This window comes from Borostomias antarcticus (genome assembly GCF_949987555.1).
Source record: "Borostomias antarcticus genome assembly, chromosome: 9".
NCBI classification, from domain to species: Eukaryota; Metazoa; Chordata; class Actinopteri; order Stomiiformes; family Stomiidae; genus Borostomias; species Borostomias antarcticus.
In genome coordinates this window covers 29377465-29385574 of record NC_140242.1, presented here as the reverse complement: position 1 = coordinate 29385574, position 8110 = coordinate 29377465, and the positions used below count along the sequence as shown (strand labels likewise).

Sequence of the window (8110 nt, the reverse complement as noted above, 5' to 3'; positions counted from 1 at the left end):
TCGCTGTCTCTCTCTCCCTAACACCCTCTCACCCATCTCCTCTCTCTCGCCTCTCTCGATCTCTCCTCTCTCCTCTCTCGCTCGACTGCTCTTTGTGGTAGGCGTCCGTGAAGGAGTGTTGACGTGGGAGTGGTTTACTCTTACGCTGGGCACCACGTTGACTGCATGGTTTTGTCCATGCTGGATGCGATAGGAGGAATATTTAGGAGATTTATTATCTTGCAACATAAGGATATATCACTTTAGGGATGATGGAATCACAAAACTTGTTTCGGCTTTACATATTTGCCGTCTGTTTATTGAGCGTCACCCTCACAGCATCTGCCGCCAGTCACCGTGAGTATAGAGGGTTAATGAAATACTTCACTCAGTCTTATAACATTCAATAACCGAATCTACCAGAATGTTGCCATATAATGATTATAGAATAAGATCAACCACATTGTTAATAGTAGCGTTATGATCGGCATACAGTTAGCTTCTTGCTAGGAACGGATACATTCCCTTGTAGGCTACCTTAAAAATATGAGTTTTTAGATACAGAATGCGCGTTTGTCTCGGTAGCGCATATATGCACATTTTTGTAATACGAAAACGATTTTAATCGAATCGAAAACGAATATAATTTGTGATACTTAGGAAGGATATCTTTGTGAGCGTGGACTAATTGTCTGGGATCCAGTTGAGTTTATATGGAGTCTAGACCAGATCTACATTTCTCCATCCTTAACAGACAAGCCTATATATATATGCATTATAACTAGTACATGTCTACATTAATATAAATAATAATAATATAAATACTGCATGTCTGATTTTATGTGGCAACGTGAACTTATGAAATCCAATATTATGGATCAGCTGACGCTAGAGGTCGTCTTGTCATACCTGGTCTGGCGCACAACTGTAAGACAGTCTATCCCAAGGCATACAGTAGCATACAGTAGACAAGGATTTATAGGCATATCATATGCGTTCTCATGTCAGCCCATGCATCTTGACATGCTTGTCTGTAGAGGGTGTTGTTTTGAGAGTTCAACCAGTTAGTCAGCTCAACTAAGGCATAAACAAAGGATCAAAGCATGTCACTGGTGGTGAGTGTGATTCCAACTGTCACCAACTGACAAAATATCTCTTGCTACCCCCAGGCTTGTGACTGGTCACTGTAAGCTATGACCACCCAGGTGCTTTTGCTATATAAGCAGTTTATTCTAGTGATGTAACCCACTGAACTGAGCTAAAGTGACAGCTGCATTATTCATTTATGACCTTCTTGTGGTTCTCAAATGTATCCAGTGATCAGGATTGACATGCAGCTCTGAGATGAAACGGCTAGATTCTCCTAGAGGACAAGCAAACGGCTGTTCTCATATTTACCTTTGAGAAACAGAAGGAGAGGCCAGAGATCCATCATGGCTGGTTTGTGTGGCCCCTGTGTCAGGTGACAGAGATAATGGCGGCCACATCCTCTCGGAGGACCATGTCCTTATACACTCCCCTCTCTCACACACACAGATAACAAAGGGTATCTCTGCCCCTAGAGTCCAGAGAGGCTATTCGATCTGTCTTTATAATCAAATTGCCATTGATACTGTACTGTGTACAGCCACAGTCTTAAAAAGAACGGGTAATATCCATATGATTGGCAGCATATGCTCCATGTCAGTAAATCCCAGTGCTTTTCCCATTTGGGACACTCAGTGGGGTTTTGAGCTGTCTCTAGAATTTACTTTATCATATTTTTATTAAGGCCAAAGTGTGGGTGCTTTAAAGGGAAAGTTTCCTGCTGGGAGTGAAAGTGTGATTTTGAAGGTTGCCTTTGGCTGGGAACAGCATGGGGCTTTCATTACCGGGGTTGTCTATGATATGACACACTTCACGACAGGGCTGTGGGTGGAATAGTGTTCCCGTTTTAGCCATTCTATCACAGCTTCTAAACCACACACCTTGAATCCATCTTCCGGCTTGTACTTTGAAAACAGTAAAGGGGCCAATCCCTTTCTCTAGCCCATACTGCACGTCAGTATGCACTCAAATGTTCATCCTACGTATTATCTTTTTTAGCAAACACTTCACAGTGAATTACAGATGCAGATGTGAGAGTGGTACTTCGTGTTCCCATGTATGATGAATGCAAAGTAGGCTCTAAAGGAACTCTGGTATAACAGGCTCACAGGTTGATCACACTAGTGGGATAGTGCTATCCAGCTGCAGCACACTATTGGCATTCTAAGGAAGCTGTCTGCTGTTACACAGTGCATTTGTGTATTGTTGTTGCTCTGTAATATACATGTGTATTTGGATTTATTGCATGTTGTATCTACTGTACATTTGTATTTAGTCTTGATTGTGCTTCCTTTGTAGACTCCTTTGTTTGCTACTGTAACCGTTTAATTCCCTCCTACATACTACACACCTCCTTTAGGGTAGAAACACTGCCGACATCCTGATGCATACATACAGAAAAAGCCAATGTGCAAACACACCATACAGGTAGATGTCTATTACATCAATAACAACCTAATCAAAGTCCAAAACCACTGGAGGAAACGCCAAAGGAATAATACCCTTCAATTATCCAATGACTGTACACCCTGTCCCTGGCGATAATGCCCTTGGCTCAACAAAGGTCTGACCTCATCATATTGATCCTAGTGATCGTAGTGATCATCTCTTTAATTGCATGCCCATTCAACACTGCAGTGAAGCTATAATCACAGTAAATACAGCACCTAGAAAGGGAATGTACACTATATTGATAATATAATATAATCATCTAGAAAGGGGATGTACACTATAGGGTAACATATTGCAAGGAATATTTGGGAAAATAACAATTCATTCTGCACCTCGGTGATGCTACACTATCTGTAACACAGTGAGATAAGAAAAGTTTGGAAGGGACTCTGATCCAAACAGCAGTAGCAATGCTACAGTATGGATATCAGCCCTATTCTATCTCCTGAGATACCCTGCTTGCTTTTCTGGGTGGTCATGACAGGGCATGGCTGGCTTTTATCCAGATACCGCACCTTGTATTGTTTAGACTGTCAAAACAAATACATCAGCACCGCCGGACCCAACGATTCATGTTAATTACAATTGATTTCCGTCTTTTAAGAAGACCTATTCAGGGAGACCGTCTTGTGGTCCCCAAAGAGCCCAGCAACGGAGGGTTTAAAGCACTGATTCAGAGGAGGCTTGACAGGTTGTTCTTCAGTCTGGCTGATATTCCGCTCTCATTTGCATGTTGTCAGGGAGTCTGTATTTCCTGTGTTTTCCAAGACTAGCAGTGTCATATTATAGTTTTTTTTAACATGAATTTGTTGGCTGGATTGTAGGATTGTAAGAATTGTACAATTAGCTTTGGTTGAAGTCAACAGACGGCACAGATATGGACCTTTTTCAATCCTTAAAGCTTAATCAAGGCGTGCTTTTAACGGACCCAACTACTACCAAACCCTGGGCCATGCATGAGTCGGCTATAATCATACTGTAATGTAACTGTCGTGAAATTAGAGATCTACTGTACAGTAGCAACACTACAAACCACAGATCCTGTTGAACGGACGCACTCCATAGAATGTGACAGGATTATCTTGGTGTGGAGTTGTTGTTGGGTCTCATAGTGTACACATGCACTTTCTCATCTTATCTCCCCACTGTCAGGGTCCTGTGGGCTGAATACTGTAGGGAAAACCAGTCCTAATCTATCACTACACCTCCACCAACTCTCTCTCTCTCTCTCTCTTTCTCTCTCTCTCTCCCTTACACTCTACCATCACAAAACAAGTTTGCATTCGGCCATAATGAATAAAATGAAGGCAAAAAAAACGCTATGGATATATGATACAAGGCTATTTAGAGCAATAATTTCTACTAGGCCTCTGAGGGAAGGAAAAAATCTATTTTGATGAATGTGGCGCCAGAGGAGGCCTTTGCGTTTCCCTTCGCATCGCTCACACACTGATGCTGCACCATTGGAGATCTATAGAGGGCAATGAATATGCTTCGACTAGCAGGACAGTCCGTATGTTTTCTCCTCTGTCTATTCCTGCTCTTACTGGCAGAGGTTTTCAAACGATTACAAACACCCACTTACTATTGACTGTGCCGATAAGACAACGAGGGTTGTGTGTTCTAAGGGCTGTGACAACAATGACATCATGTTTTGGAACCTTTCCTCCCAGAAAATAAGATCTGATTATTAGGGCTTTACAACTTGGGACAACCACTAGGTGTTGTCAGTCAGTTGGTCTCTGCTCCTAGTGCTACAGGAATCTGCAACAAGGAGTTTCATATAATGAGAATCCTTCTTGTAAAACGAAAAACTGATGTATTGCATGCTGGGTATCTTTTGAGCATTATCCTTGTGTAATTAAAAGCCAGATATAGCTGCTGAGCTTCGAGAGACAACATACTGTGTACAGTAACTACAGGAATAGGAACATATGTGACAGTGAACTCTGTTGTAATGAAGGGGAGCCATGAGCTCTGAATCCCTCGCTATTCAAATGTGAGTGGGCTGTGTGTGGGGGTGTGTGCGTGTGTATGTGCATGTGTATGTGCGTGTGTGTGTGTGTGTATGTGCTTGTGTGTGCGTGTGTATGTGCGTTTGTGTGTATGTGTGTGTGCATGTGTATGTGCTTGTGTGTGCATGTGTGTGTGTGTGTGCATGTGTGTGTATGTGTGTGTGTGCGTGTGTGTGTGTGTGTGACATTACTACTGGCAGGAGAGAGGACAGGCGTATCAGAACCACCATCTGGGGCTGCTGGGAGATGGAGGCCAATCTGTCACTTCTCCTCCAATGGGAGGGTCCGTCCTCCAGGCTGATATTCACCAGGGGTTAATCACACACTAACCTCTGCTTTCTTTGCATAGTGAGAGTGATACACAGTCTGGGCTAATGATGAGCCCAGTGTGGTTCTCACAGGTGAGGCGAGCAGTGGACTAACCAGACAGGGAGATGATTCAGAGTGTAGCCAAACGCTTACTTATCAAACTCTTCATCAAATTAAATGGAAACCCAATGATTTTTTCCACAAAAGTGAGCTGAATGATATAATATAGGAGAGCTACTGTAATAAGCACTGTTACAGGAGGCCAGCAATCTCAATACATCTCAGTACACCGAGAACGGTCGAGAGCGTTGTATTTGAGTCGACGGTACTGTGTTTCTCAATCACTGGCATTGATCCGCACTTCCTCGAATTCAGTCTGCGTCTGGAGCTAATTGTCAACTGATATCCGAGCTCTACTCAAGGTCTCGCCGAACACAGACGCCTGAAATCTGTTCATCCATGGGAGGGATTACAGTACATGTGGCTCTATCAATACTACCGCCACAGGCATGGCCAGGTCCTGCGATGGATCATATGTTTCCTCACCAAGATCGCTTGGGAGATTTGCAGGCAGACATGTTGAACTGCTGAACTGTCGTCTTGGTGAGCTGCCAATTGTAGGTTATCTGAAGTAAGTCTTCTCAACGATCCCAGACATTGTTAAAAGGTATAAGAGAGTAGCTTTGCTACAAGATAATTTGCGCGAGGTAGGAATTTGCGCGAGGTAGTCTACGTCAACAACACTTCCTTTGTGCAAAACCAAAATAACAAGTGTGATTATAACCAGTAGACACACTTGGTGACTCACTCTTCCGTCAAACGACGCGGACGTGAGGCTGCTGGCTGATTCTTCTCCTGTCCTCTTATCTGCTCGGCCACGTTGGGGCTGCCGGCTCCCAGAGCGCCCGAATCCACCGCTCCTCAAGCACTAGCTCCACATCTCATCTCACCACGTACACACAGGGATGATCCGGGAGACGGAACCGTGCAGGATAGCTTGATATGATGGACTCCCAGTAAGCAGCTCTTCCTCTCTCTCGGCTTATCTGCTTAGTCATCAGTGTGTGCTCAGCCAGCATCGACGGTTCCCAAAAAACCCCCAAAAAACTCTGTAAATCGTACAAAATGTCAATTTGTTGAGTTTGGTTTCTTTGTGCAGTATTTGCTTTGCAACAAGATTAAGGGAGGCCCTCTAATGAGCAGAGTGAGAGATGGATTTTGGCCGAAAAGCCAAAAGGGAGTGGAGGAAAGCTTGATAATGTCAGTTTGTCGCACAAAGCCATTACCAGAGGATCAGACAAAAAGTTTGAAGTGTCAAACAACAAAAGCGGACTATAGAATATGATGGTGTTAGGAGATTTGTAACGGTACTGGTGTTGCTAAGCCGGCTGAACTGTGATACTAACTCTAACCCTGATAATAATAATCACTATGGTGCTCGGGGAGCACACACCTCCGCCTATGAATGCATGTTGTGTCTGTGTGCATGTATGCGTCTACGAGAAGGAGGTGTTTGGTGTTGCTGCTGTTGGTCAGTCGAGAGCTCTATGCTCGTCCATCCCCAGTGACCTCTCTGTGACCTTCCCATGTCCAGGCTGTTCCATTCATTTTCACCTTGCAAAAAATGAATGGAGGTGAATGGGCGGGCATGTTTTGAATGGAGGTGAATGGGCGGACATGTTTTGAATGGAGGTGAATGGGCGGCCATGTTTTGAATGGAGGTGAATGGGCGGGCATGTTTTGAATGGAGGTGAATGGGCGGCCATGTTTTGAATGGAGGTGAATGGGCGGCCATGTTTGGGCGACTTGTGGACCTGCCCCGTGATTCAGATCGGTTCCTAAATGGTATTAATCTGAGAACCCTCTCGCTCTGGCGAGGATTTCTGGGGAAAAACGTTGATATTCGTCAACATTTGTTGACACCAATGAAAAGACCCATGATGCAACTTTCCACTTTTCAAGTATTGCTGACAAGTCAAGCTGTCTGTAACTTTGGCACATGAAGTGTGATTTAGGCTACTTGGACTTCCTTCCACATTAACTCACTTCACGGAGTTGGCTAGATACAGTTTTCTCCTTTTCTGGGCAGAATGAGGTTTTCATTTAGTCCCGATTATACGCTCCCGACGACAATGTTCAAATGCAGCTGTGTTTGGAAGGTGGGCGCTGGCTCGGCTGGCTCTGCCGCCATGCCCGTGTTCTGTTGCATTTTATTCCTGATTGAAATGGGCTGTAAATTGGCCCATCCTACAGTACACCCCTCCACCGAGTTTCATGAAAATCGGTCTGGTAGTTTGTGTGTAATCCTGCTAACAGATGAACACACAGGAAGTACAAACACACACCACCCAAAACAGCTCCTGCATCTGTTCCCCTCATCTGCTGTGTGTGTGTGTGTGTGTGTGTGTGTGTGTGTGTGCGTGTGTGTGTGTGTATATGTGTGTGTGTGCGTGTAGTGTGTGTGTGTGTGTGCGTGTGCGTGTGTGTGTGTGTGTGTGTGTGTGTGTGTGTGTGCGTGTGCGTGCGTTTGTGTGTGTGTGTGTGTGTATGTGTGCGTGTATGTGCGTGTGTATGTGTGTGTGTGTGTGTATGTGCGTGCGTGTGTGTGTGTGTGTGTGTCGTCTCTATAAACTACGCTCACAGTTCATACTTCACCTCCCAGGTAACCTTTGTCCACCACTTGAGTTTTTTCCAATGGAATGAGTTGAGGGTCATTGTTTTACATGACAAATCTGTTCTTCATGGAGCAAGTTATTAATTGCTGTACATCTTACGGGCCATGGAGGGAAGACAGCGCTCACCGTCTGAATCTAAATGTGTTCGCAGTCATCCATCTTACCACGCATCAGCGCGTGATGGCACCCCACAGGGAATGGAGAGGAGAGCAGCTTCTTTTTTTATCCCCAACACAATCACTGATGACCCCTAGCTGTGTAATACTAGCCTGGAGGGGTCAGGACGCCTCTGCTTTAGATCCACACTACGTCCACTAAAACACCCCGCTATAGGATACACTTGCTCTGGGTCCATTTTAGAAATTGTTAGCTTTTACTGTATTTTTATGTGTGTACTAGTGTGTGTGTGTGTGTGTGTGTGTGTGTATGTGTGTGTGTGTGTGTGTGTTTGTGTGTGTGTGTGCATGCAAACGCGTGGGCACCTGTCTGTGTAGGAGAGAGAGAGAGAGAGAGAGAGAGAGAGAGAGAGAGAGAGAGAGAGAGAGAGAAACGGAGTGAAAGCTATAGAGGGAGGGAAAGAGTTTGTTTGAGTGT

At 44.6% G+C, this 8110-nt stretch overlaps 1 protein-coding gene across 1 annotated transcript in view; it reads left to right on the top strand.

Annotated features, from left to right (window-relative positions):
* Positions 1–323: 323 nt before the first annotated feature.
* LOC311313542 (contactin-associated protein-like 5) overlaps positions 324–8110 on the top strand; it is a gene marked incomplete at its 3' end in the record, with an annotated part of 63148 nt that continues 55361 nt past the window's right edge. Inside the window, exon 1 of the mRNA XM_084443690.1 lies at positions 324–336. The remainder of the gene's footprint in view (positions 337–8110) is intronic.